Source organism: Squalius cephalus (assembly GCF_949319135.1).
Source record: "Squalius cephalus genome assembly, chromosome: 8".
NCBI lineage: Eukaryota > Metazoa > Chordata > Actinopteri > Cypriniformes > Leuciscidae > Squalius > Squalius cephalus.
This window is the reverse complement of record NC_137129.1, coordinates 30,791,830-30,804,932: the sequence shown is the minus strand read 5'-3', so window position 1 is coordinate 30,804,932 and position 13,103 is coordinate 30,791,830. Positions and strand designations below refer to the sequence as shown.

At 38.8% G+C, this 13,103-nt stretch overlaps 1 protein-coding gene across 5 annotated transcripts in view; it reads left to right on the top strand.

The window, feature by feature from the left end:
* dazl (deleted in azoospermia-like) overlaps window positions 1–13,103 on the top strand; it is a 94,182-nt gene that overhangs the window by 1,514 nt on the left and 79,565 nt on the right. The gene's annotated exons all lie outside the window — the stretch shown is intronic.

The following is a 13,103-nucleotide window of genomic DNA, read 5'->3' as shown; positions in this document are numbered from 1 at the left end:
AATGTAACTTAAAGGACAAGTTTGGTATTTTACACTTAAAGCCCTGTTTTCAGATCGTTTCTGATGAAATAGAATGGTTAAGATTGAAATTTGCACACATGCTGCTGGCCCGAGAATTTTCGGTTTCTGTGGTAGCACCAAGCGGCAACCTCCCCGTCTCTCTTGAAACCAACACGGAAGTGAGTTAAACTGCAATTCATTGACTGACCGCTTGAGGCGTGCTGCACAAGTGAGTCAAATCTGTATCTCCTCCATGTTAAAATTACCAACTTTACAGCAGAAAAAAAACATGTTTACAGCCTGGTTCTCTGTGTGGCTTTGGTCTATACAGCTAATTTTGCCCTTCATAACAACTGTGAGGGGGGTGAATTTTTTTAGAACTCATCCGTTTAGTTGATTAATATTTAAAGTTCTGCATAATTAAGGGTGTGGCCACTTGAGTGACGGGTGGATTGCCGCTGATGTCAATGCTAGCCGTTTGTCTGCTGTTACTAGCCGTCACTTCACCTCAGCAAATTTTAGCTGCTGAACTTGCCACATCTGCTGTGTTTTGTGCTTTTTTTTCGGGATTATTTCATACAATTTAATACACCCATTACTTCGCCCACGGTTTAGGATTCCGTTGTTGTCGTCGAGTATCGTTCGAGAGAACAACCAGCGCTGTATTTCAGTTGTTTTCCTCTGTGAACATGCAATAATGGATGTCTGACAATTTAGTTGCTTTTTCGCTTTTTAGGCTCGTTCGTTCTGCTCTCACGGAACAGATAGATTATAATATGCTTATGTACCGTCTAGGGATGCAAATTATCGATTAATTCATTAATCATTAATTGATTGACCTTATCTATCGATTAACGATTAACTGATAAGCGGCTATTTTCCTGAGAATGTAAATTTCTCACGGTATCAATAGTGTCTTTAACATAAAAAGCAAAATATTGCTTATAGGCTACTTAATAAAAATGCATGTTATATTGCTCAATTTATGTTTTATTGTAACAGTTGGGATACGGTACAGATAATGGCATTTATGTAGTTTAACAAAATAAATTATGCACAGAAAATTAAAATAGGCCTACATAAAAATAATTGTGCACTGGCTCACCTGTTGCATGTGAAACATTAAGCAACATAAAATTAATTTTAAATAAAAATCTACATGGGTAGGCTTAGCCTACAATATTAAGCCTACATATAATAATCTATCTGGTAAACTACTTGAATGAAAAACTTGAAACATTAGCAGCAGCAGCAGCACTTATAATCCCCCTTGGTCTGAGAAAGGTAACAGTAAGATTACTAGACCTGTAAACTTCAAATATAGAACTGGTGACAGTAAAATTAGAGGGCGTCCCTCGTTTACACTGTCAGTGAAATGTGACCAAATTCGGTTTTTCTTTTTCTTTTTTTTTTTTGCTCGCATGTGACACAGATCCGATGTGTTCTATGACAGTGTAAACAGGAAAAAAACGCATGCATTCAGATATATCGAGATCGGTTTCAGGCCTCATTCATATGTGGAAATAAATCGGATATGTGCCAATGCGACTTTCATGTAAACAGACAGGTCGGATTTTCTGAGGCATTAGGCAACGTCTCCGCGGTTTAATGATGAGAGAAACCCCGACGCGCATCTGCAAAGGGACGGATGGCCCGACGAAACGTTGTGTCGTCGTAGGAGAGGAATGTGGACAAACGTTGACAGACACACAACATATTGTTGTACACAACAAAATTTCGGACCCACTGCTCCTCGTTAAAGCCAATATTTAAAGCCAGTATGCTCCCACCAGTCCTGAGATCTCTCTCACACACAATAACTGAAGCATATGCGCAATGGTGGCACTTCTTCCTCCTTCACCTCAAATTTGAAATGCTCCCACACTCCACTCCGTTTTGACCGCCTCATGTTTGGTTTCTTTTTTGCCGCCTCAGGTTTATGTTGGGTCTCTCGCCGCCCGCGAGAATCTCGTGTCACGTTCGCAATGTTCAATTAGCCGACAATTAATTTAATTTAATCGAGTAAATTCTTGTTGACAATTAATCGATAATCGATTAACCGTTTACATCCCTAGTACCGTCAGATGAAATCCTGCAGGTGTCGGCGCTTTCTCCGTCCATGCAATAAATGCACATCCTTGAATGAGCGTGGATTTTCTAGCACATTTACTTGAACTTCATAGGCAATATATCTATGGTTTAACCCATTTGAGAGGCGGCCAAAATCAGAATTTAAAATGGACTGAATAAGCTCTCTACGAACTTTACAAGCGATGCCGCGCTGACAGACCATAGACTAAAAAAAAGAGTGACTGTCATGTATGCACTAGAGTAGGGCTGAAACGATTAGTCGACATTGTCGACAACGTCGACAATAAAAAATTGTCGACAAATATCTTTGTTGTCGAGTAGTCGTTTGATCCCACGTGACCTAATGTAAGAGCCTGCAATATCGCGATTTGACCGCTACGGCGCTGTAGCGCTAGAGTGTAATGCAGCCGTTACAAATGCTATCGCTGTAGAAGAAAACACAGCGCGAATTATGACGCAAATAATTCAATGCAAACGAATCCGAACTAGCAAGGTGTGTGAAAGTTTCACAAAACTTCAAACCAAGAATACTGTCGTGTGCAATACATGCAAGGCGGAACTTGCTTTTCACGGGAGCACAACATGCATGTTAAAGCACTTACAGAAGAAACACCCCGGCACAAGACGAGCCGGTGAGAGGTGAATATTCTCCAGCTGGAGCTAACGTAAATAACTAGCAATAAATCTCTTTTTAGAGAATGCAATACTACTAATAATAGCAATAATATTAACAATAATAATATAATTACAGTAATGTGATAATTTATTTTTGCATAGAATAAAGCTTGATCGAGCTTAGGAGTCAGGGCTGTTTTTATTATTGTAGCTCTATTAGGTAACGTTATTACAGTATTATCCCTTGCCTGTATTTTGTTCCATATTCATGAAGACTTACAAAAGGAGATGTTATGAAGAATATCATGTCTGTTGATTTTTTAAACTGTAAATTAAAAGGTGAATGAGAATGTCTCTGTCAGCTCAGCTCAATTGTCATATCAATTTAAAAAAAAAAAAATTATTAGGGGCCAAGCACCGAAGGTGCGGAGGCACCTATTGTATCCGTTCGCGTTCTTATTATTATTATTCTTCTTCTTCTTCCGCTCTTGGAGTCTATGGCAGCCCATAGAACCGATTGCGGGAAAGTTGTTTTGGTTTGACATTCTGATAGAGGACAGTCCCAACATTAAGTACACCAATTTTGGTGTGTCTAAGTCATTCCCTCTAGCGCCACCACCTGTCCAAAGTTTCACTTTTACTTTGCTAATAACTTTTGAACCGTAAGGCCAATCAGCGAAATCCTTTTTTCCTCTGATTCCTGAGCTCATGCCGATTCGATTGCACCCTATATCGTCATTTTCCGTCATAAAAACATGGCCGCCATTTTGAATTTTCCTAAAAAGGTACTTTTTCGAACTCGTCCTAGACGGTTTGTCCGATTTGCACGAAAATTGAATCGGATCATCTTCAGGCAGTGGTGACAAAAAGTTATTAAAATCTTGTTGATTCGTCAAACCGTTTTCGATAAACGCATGAATACATTTTACGTAGCGCTAGCAAAAACAGTCGTAAGGCTGTATCTCCGCAACGGTTTATCGTATTCAGACCAAACTTGGTACATGTACTCACAAGCATGACCTGAGGCTACATGCTGCGTTTCGGCGCAGCGCCACCTACTGGTCCGGAGATATGAAAAATGGCTATTTTTGCTTATAACTTCTGAACAGTTTGTCCAAAAATCATAAAATTGGTCTCGTTAGATTCAGGGCGACATGCCGAGTCGACTGATATCCAATTTTACCATATCGGCTATTTTGACTGTCGGCCATTTTGAATTATGTGCTAAAATGCTGTATTTTATGAACGCATTAACGAATTGTTACGAAACTTGGTGTGGGTCATCAGCACGATGCCCTGAAGGAGCCTGAGAAGTTTCGAAACAGCGCCACCTAGTGGTGAATTTTTTTTTTCAAATGCTTATAACTTTGGGTGTGGTTGACTTATTTTCAGGAGACTCATCTCTTTAGACTCCTGAATCCTTGCCGAGTCCAACAATACCAAACATGCTAGGTTTCGCCTTACGGTTTGTGTAGCGTTGTGATTTAGCACTTAAAAAACATTAGGCGATATCTTCGAAACCGTTTGTCCGATCGAGACGAAACCACCGTCAGAAGTTTGGAATCATAGCTTGTTAACTAAACGTCAAAGCCCAAATGCGAAAATATGGATGTCTAGAGGTAGTAAATTCCAATTAAAGTCATGTGTCAGTCATTTTTTACGTGTTTTTTCATATAAATGTCTATAACTCCGAAGATAATTGAGATATTTTCACCAAAATCGACACACATATGTATGGGCTCACTCTGAGGACACATAAAAAAAATGGTTGGACTGAGCCTCTTGGTGGCGCTATAATAGAACAAAACATGAAATTCCCATTGACTTCAATACAGTTTTGTGAAATAAAATGCTATACTAAACAAATGCATTGGTGTAATATTACAAAACTCAGAATGTGCCATCTGCACCATCCCCTGAAGGTACCCAACATATTTAGAAACAGCGCCACCTAGTGGTCAAAAGTTATAACAAAATTTCCAAAATTGCTAATAACTTTTGAATAAATTGGCCTATTGTAATGCAACTCATCTTAGTAGATTCCTTGGGTCAAGCTGAGAACATAGATACCAAGTTTACCTTATTTGGCCTAACTTCCTGTCCGCCATCTTGATTTTCATTCAAAACCTACTTTTTCGAACTCCTCCTAGACCGTTTGTCCGATTTTCACCAAAATCGAATCGTATCATCTCCAGACCGTGCCGACTAAAAGTTATGGATTTCGTGTCGACAGACGAAACCGTTTTTGTATAGCGCAGCAGCAAAGTTGAGGCATGATGCTAATAGCACTAATCAGGCTTTATCTCTGCAATGCCTTGACATATTGACACCAAACATTGTATGTGTCATTGTAACTTCACTCTGACCACATCACATGAGTTTTGTAACTGCGCCACCTATTGGTCGAAAGTGATAATCCATTAAATCATATTTTTAATTATTGTTTCTATGATTTTTCAGGCATTTTGCCTAAAATCCTCTTTAAATGTCTTTAATTGCTCATTGTTGCAGTTGGTCTGACACTTTCAGACATGTCGGCCTGTCTTGTCGTCTTATTCTGCTTGGCCCCGGTAATGGCTGCTTGCAGCTATATTTAGGGGCCAAGCACCGAAGGTGCGGAGGCACCTATTGTATCTGTTCCCGTTCTTATTATTATTATTCTTCCTTCTTCCAACTGGGAGTCTATGGCAGCCCATAGAACCGAATGCGGGAAAGTTGTTTTGGTTTGACATTCTGATAGAGGACAGTCCCAACATTAAATACACCAATTTTGGTGTGTCTAAGTCATTACCTCTAGCGCCACCACCTGTCCAAAGTTTCACTTTTATTTTGCTAATAACTTTTGAACCGTAAGGCCAATCAACAAAATTCTTTTTCTCTCTGATTCCTGAGCTCATGCCAATTCGATTGCACCCTATGACGTCATTTCCGTCATAACAATATGGCCGCCATTTTGAATTTATCTAAAAAGCTACTTTTTCGAACTCGTCCTAGACGGTTTGTCCGATTTGCACGAAAATTAAACCAGATCATCTACAGACCATGCTGACAAAAAGTTATGGAATTCAAGTTGATTCGCTTAACAGTTTTCGATAAACCCACGAATAAATTTTACGTAGCGCTTGCGAAAACAGATGTAAAGCCGTATCTCCGCAACGCTTTATCAGATTCAGACCAAAGTTGGTACATGTCATCACAAGCATGACCTGAGGCTACATGCTGTGTTTCGGCGCAGCGCCACCTACTGGTCCGGAGATATGAAAAATGGCTATTTTTGCTTATAACTTCTGAACAGTTTGTCCAAAAATCATAAAATTGGTCTCGTTAGATTCAGGGTAATATGCCGAGTCCACTGATATCCAATATTACCATATCGGCCATTTTGGCTGTCGGCCATTTTGAATTTTGTGCTAAAATGCTGTATTTTAAGAACACATGAACGGATTGTTACGGAACTTGGTATGGGTCATCAGCCCGATGTCCTGAAGGAGCGTGAGAAGTTTCGAAACAGCGCCACCTAGTGGTGAATTTTTTTTTTCAAATGCTTATAACTTTGGGTGTGGTCAACTTATTTTCACGAAACTCATCTTTTTAGACTCCTGAATCATTGCCGAGTCCTATGATACCAAACATGCTAGGTTTCGCCTTACGGTTTGTGTAGCGTTGTGATTTAGCGCTTAAAAAACATTTGGCTATATCTTCGAAACCGCTAGTCCGATCGAGACGAAACCACCGTCAGAAGTTTGGAAACATAGGTCGATAGCTATACGCCAATGCCCAAATGCGAAAATATTGATGTTTAGGGGTAGTAAATTCCAAACAAAGTCATGTGTCAGTCATTTTTTACGTGTTTTTTCATATAAATGCCTATAACTCTGAAGCGAATTGAGATATTTTCACCAAAACTGACACACATATGTATGGGCTCACTCTGAGGACACGTAAAAAAAATTGTGGGACTGAGCCTCTTGGTGGCGCTATAATAGAACAAAACATGAAATTCCCATTGACTTCAATAGAGTTTTGTGAAATAAAATGCTATTTTCATTCAAAACCTACTTTTTCGAACTCCTCCTACACCGATTGTCCGATTTTCACCAAAATCGAATCGTATCATCTCCAGACTGTGCCGACTGAAAGTTATGGATTTCGTGTCGATTGACGAAACCGTTTTCGTATAGCGAAGCAGCAAAGTTGAGGCATGATGCCAAAAGCATTATTCAGGCTTTATCTCTGCAATGCCTTGACATATTGACACCAAACTTTGTATGTGTCATTGTCACTTCACTCTGACCACATCACATCAGTTTTGTAACTGCGCCACCTATTGGTCGAAAGTGATAATCCATTAAATCATATTTTTAATTACTGTTTATATGATTTTTCAGGCATTTCGCCTAAAATCTTCTTTAAATGTCTTTAATTGCTAATTGTTGCAGTTGATCTGACACTTTCAGCAATGTTGGCATGTCTTGTCGTCTTATTCTGCTTGGCCCCGGTAATTGCTGCTTGCAGCTATATTTCTTATAATAATTGTTTGCAGTTTAAGTTTGTCTGTAATGCGGCTGATAATTTTTTTTGCTTATTTTTTTTCTATTGAAAGAGAACAGAATATTTGACCAATGCTTAGAGAGCATTTGTGTGTGATTTGAGTTGGACAGAAATCTGAAAACTTAAAGGAGAACTCCGGTCAATTTTAACATTGAGCTCATTTTTTTGTACATTTGGAGTGCTGTCAATACAGAGAACAACGACAAAAATCGGTGTTGCCTACACCGAGTTATTCTATTTTTTAAATTTGCACCCTGTTGACTTCAATAGGGCAAGTAGTAAGCCTGCTTTTTAGCCTCTTAACATCCTTTAAGTGTCATTACAAGTGCACAGAAAATGTGAGTGATTCCTTCCGAGTGAACACGGGTGGATCTGACTGCAGTAGATGTTAGAGATATTAATAAAAACGAAGTTAATTCAGCCAGCGCTCATACCTTTGTTTACATTCTGTTTTCGGTGGAAGGCCATAGTAATCGATTGTCGAGTTCACGCGCATAGGTTTAGTTACCAATGATCACGCGCGTGAACTCGACAATCGATTACTATGGCGTTCCACCGAAAACAGGATGTAAACAAAGGTATGAGCGCTGGCTGAATTAACTTCGTTTTTATTAATATCTCTAACATCTACTGCAGTCAGATCCACCCGTGTTCACTCGGAAGGAATCACTCACATTTTCTGTGCACTTGTAATGACACTTAAAGGATGTTAAAAGGCTAAAAAGCAGGCTTACTACTTGCCCTATTGAAGTCAACAGGGTGCAAATTTTAAAAATAGAATAACTCGGTGTAGGCAACACCGTTTTTTGTCGTAGTTCTCTGTATTGACAGCACTCCAAATGTACAAAAAAATGAGCTCAATGTTAAAATTGACCGGAGTTCTCCTTTAAAGAGAATGACCGGTTTAGTTGGCTCAAAGTTCATTAAAACAACCATTTCAAAAGCTGAAGTGATTTTCTTTTTTATATTATAGTTAGAATATGTATAACTCAGTGTTTTAACTAATTGAAAAAGCTGAATAATCGATCCAAACTTACTGATTAGACGGCGAAATAATCGATGAATAGTCGATTAATCGTTCTAATAATCGTTAGATTAATCGATTATCAAAATAATCGTTTGTTGCAGCCCTACAATAGAGATGCACCGATTACAATTTTCTAGGCCAATTCCGATTTTTCATCGAGTTTGACCTGCCGATACCGATTTTAGCCGATTCCGATTTCATTTTTTCTAACCACTTTACAGCACACACAAATATTTATTTTCTATATTTTCTTTAATAGAACATTTTACATAGAACATAGATAATTTTTTGAACAGATAATCGCTATAAAATAGAGCTATATAAATTACTCCTGGTGTGGGAAATTGACACGCATCTAAAGTGCAGTGTTATGGAAGAACCATTTCCTTCTTTTCATATCCAATATCCAACTAAAAAAATTTGATACATTTAGCAAACTAAACTTCTGTATGAAAACAGGTAATGGCAATAAAATATATAGATAGATAGATAGATAGATAGATAGATAGATAGCCTTGCAGTATAAAGATATTTCTATATTTTCTGGCTAGTTTACTTTATTTATTTTTTATCATCATAACCATACTTGCAACCAAAACTGAATAATGAAAACTAGTTTAAATGGGTAAATCTTCTAAAAATATTTTTGAGTCTTCGTTTTCTTTTCTGACATACTGGAGTTCTTGTTAAAACACACTAGACATACTTATTCTGTGCATTGAGGACTTTTTGTGTGAATTCATTTTTAGTTTGTCCATCAAAAGTGTGCTTTCACTTTAATTGAGCTTGAGCAGAGCAGCAAAAATAGACCTGCGCCGAAAACCCCCGCTTCACTGCTGCTCACGCGATGCTCCTGTTTGACGCTCACGCGCTGCTCTTGCTGCCGGTGTGAATGCACTCAGTGATTAACATGCACGCCGGGGAAACAAACGCACTGCTCATGCGCCGCTGACATTTGCGGTGTGAAACGGCCGTAATTCACGAGGTTCCTAAATGTGCGTTCCGTGTGCACGTGTGATGCTGATATTGCGCGATGTTAATCATGCGGCGCCCGAGTGCATTTGACCGGCATATGTCAGACTGACCGGCTGGTCGCCGGTCATGGCCGATCACGTGAAAATCGGCCAATTCCGGTCACCATCCGATCAATCGGTGCATCGCTAGTATGCACATAAATCACTGTCACACACACACACTCTGAGTAATGTTAAAGGTGCCATTGCATGGATTATTTTATTATTTTAGAATGTTTCCTGGGGTGCCCTTATAATGTTAGTATGTTTTTTAGATCAAAATTTGTTATAATTTAGAAATAAAAGGCATTTTTCCTAGCCTGATTTTAGCCTCTGATTTGAACGCTCTGTTTGAAGGGGCGTGTCTGCCTTGAGACTTCAGTGTAAACGCCCACTGCTGTGATTGGCTGCTGTGAGACTTCAGTGTAAGTCTGTTGATCGCGTGAATGAAGATCTTATTGCAACGCAGTTTCTGCACTCACGATTGTTCTTTGATCGCTAACTTATCTGTTTATTAATCACAGTTTAAGTAAGATTATTTTCATCCTACTAAGAGAAACGACGTGAAGTTGATCGTTTAGTCACTGGCTTGATTTTACTGATGCATAAACAGTATTGAACGACTTTGTTCAAGTTCAGACAGATAATCTTTCTCTCAATTACACATCAGACATTCACATGACCCACTGGTTCTTCAGAGACTCGGATGAAGGAACTAAAAAAATACCTTTGTGTTTATTTGTACTACATCCAAACACTGAGCAACTGCCATGCTTCGCTCGTTTGCAGGCCATGATGTCTCTCGAAGAAAAATTATATGCAAATTTTTGGAGGCGTACATATTAATGATCCCGACTGTTGCGTCACAGTCGGTGTTATGTGGAGATTCGCCTATTTTTCAGGGGTGTTTTTCAAAAACGAGATTTAAATAAGGAGAAAACAATGGTGTTTGTCATTGTATGTCATGTCCATGTACTGAACTCTTGTTGTTTAACTATGCCAAGATAAATTCAATTTCAAATTCTAGGGCACCTTTAAGTTACTGCATAATACATTTTTCAACTAGCAGAATAGTACAGAATCATGATACACAGTTTCACTTGTAGCCATGTCTTTTAACTATTATAATATTTCGAAGGGCAAAAATAGGAACTTTTAATTAGGGATGCAACGATACCATTTTTTCAGAACCGATCCGATACCAAAAATTCTGAGTATCGGCCGATACCGATCCGTACCGATACCAGCGCAGTTTTTTTTTTAATCAAGTAGAATTTCTATTACTCTGTGTTAAACTGATAAGAACTGAAAAAAAAGAAAAACACCAACAAAAAATATATGATCATAATCTGACATAAATGCTATTATAAACTAGATTAGTGGATAATTCAGCAATAAAATTTAGTCTAGAAAAATTACGAGTGCACAATTAATTGTATAAAATCTGAACATTTTGTGAAAAATGTTTAGTGGACAACAAATTAGAGACAATAAGTGTAACACGAAATCTGGTAAAACTTTACACATTGCTCTTTGTATTGTTGTAAAATACATTAATGAAAAACAAGATAAAAATAGCAATTATTTTATATCCTACTATAAAATTGAGACATTTTTTAAATGTATAGCACAGCTGTTTAATAAGGTAGCAACATAATAGATAGGACAGGACAAGAACGGCTATTAATAATCTTTCATTTCGTCACTGTATTATGATATGAAAGGCTCCAATACATCGCGGCACAAAGCGCTTATGCGCATCCCGAGCGCAGAATGATGCGCTTGAAGCAACATGAGTCACAGCGCGCAGCGCGTCGAGTCTGCATTGAAAAGTTTAAAGCACAAAGAAAATACATATGATGCATGGTGTATTATACAGTATCTATCTATGCAATAGTCTATTCAGCATTTTCTTTTAAATTTCAGTTACTGTGCGCGTGAAGAACAAATAGTACCTGACTTTACTCCAGTGTTGTGATCTAACAGACACCCGGTAGAAAGTAACATGATTAAGGTACAGCAATAAAGTCCAGCAAGATAAAGTTGTTTTATGTGAAACCATAGACCTTTATCTACAGATCAAGTATAATAATAGTAACATTGAATCATCTTGGAGAGAGTTTCATCGTGTGTTCTGTCATAACCGGACGCGACGCGCTGTTTGAGTGCTGAATGAAGAATGATTGACAGCCGTAGCTGAGGGAAACGTTTACGTGATCTTGAATTTAACACTTAAATATTAATTTATATCTCACATTATACTATATAATGGCTTCAGAACACTTAAAATATTGTGCACGAAAACTTATGGTGCTTTATAATGTTTGTGGGGCTTAACAATAACACTGAATAGTATACGCACAATATCGGATTTGGATCGGCCTTGTCTGACCGATACCCGATCCGCCAAAAATGGCAGTATCGGAGCCGATTCCGATACTGAGTATCGGATCGGTGCATCCCTACTTTTAATTAGCTTTACATCATCAATGGTCACTTTAGCGCGAGGCCCTGTGCAGTCGCAGACTTGGTACTGTCAGTAGCATAACGTTATAGCATTACCTCCCCAGCCTGAGCTAACTCGATCACGTCAGCCAGGCTCGGCTCCTCAGCTCCACTCACGCCCCGCCTCTTTGCCCATTTTCTGTTATCCGGGAGTGACGCAAGGCCAAGATGGTGACGGCCGGCTCCGCCCACTTTAGGCTTCAAAAATGCTCTTCAGAAACCTACGGGTGACGTCACGGACACTACGTCCCTATTGTTTTTACAGTCTATGGGTAGCACCCCCCCACCTCCACAATGGCTGCATAGGTGCACTGTAACAACCCTTCCTAAAACGCATTAAACTTTCGTTTACAAAGACGTGAAGCTCACCGAGTGGTCAGGGGTGTTCACTGATATGCTCACACAAAAATCGCTGCAAAAGATGCTTTCCAACAGGTTTACAAACACAGAATACAAACAACCCCATTTCCGTTTCCGGCGGCGGAGTAATACCGTACCTCACAGCACATCCAATACAAGTCAGTGGAGTTGGACAAAAACTACGATAAAACCTGTCGGAAAGCATCTTTTGCAGCGATTTTTGTGGAGGTGGGGTGCTACCACAGAAAGCGAAAATTCTCAGGCCAGCAGCATGTGTCCAAATTTCAATCTTAACCGTTCTATTTCATCAGAAACGATCTGAAATCAGGGCTTTAAGTGTAAAATACCGAACTTGTCCTTTAAATAATTAAGCTTGTATTTTGGTAAGCTGCGTCTTTGACATTGTGGAAAATAGAATAACAGAAACAAAATGTATTGGCCTTTTACCCATTATCAATCTAAATGAATCTACTGCGAAATATAGGAGCTTGTTAACTCAAACGTGAGATTTTACTAGGACGTCACGTTTATTGAAATGTGAGCTGCGCTGATTGCGCTAGCCTGCCTAACGTTACCTTGTTCTATTTAGCCAATTAGAATTTGTTTTATTCTATATAAGGAAATACATTTTATTTTATTTTATTTAAACTTAAACCTCCATTTAGTAACAGACGCACGTGTTTATTTTAGTAGTGAAACACCACACTATGCCTGTAAAACATTGAAATAGCCTAAGTATTGGTAACCTAAATAATATAAGAAGGTTGCATATTTAAACTTTTTTATCTTTCCCAACAAAGATTTGTCGTATAGCCTACTAGGGGTGAACGATTAATCGCAACAAAACTGCATGTGGTTTGCCATTATTTTGTGCGCAGCTTGTCAGTGGAGTGCGGCTGATTGGTAGTAAATACTGCCCTATTTGAACGCCAGAGGGCGCT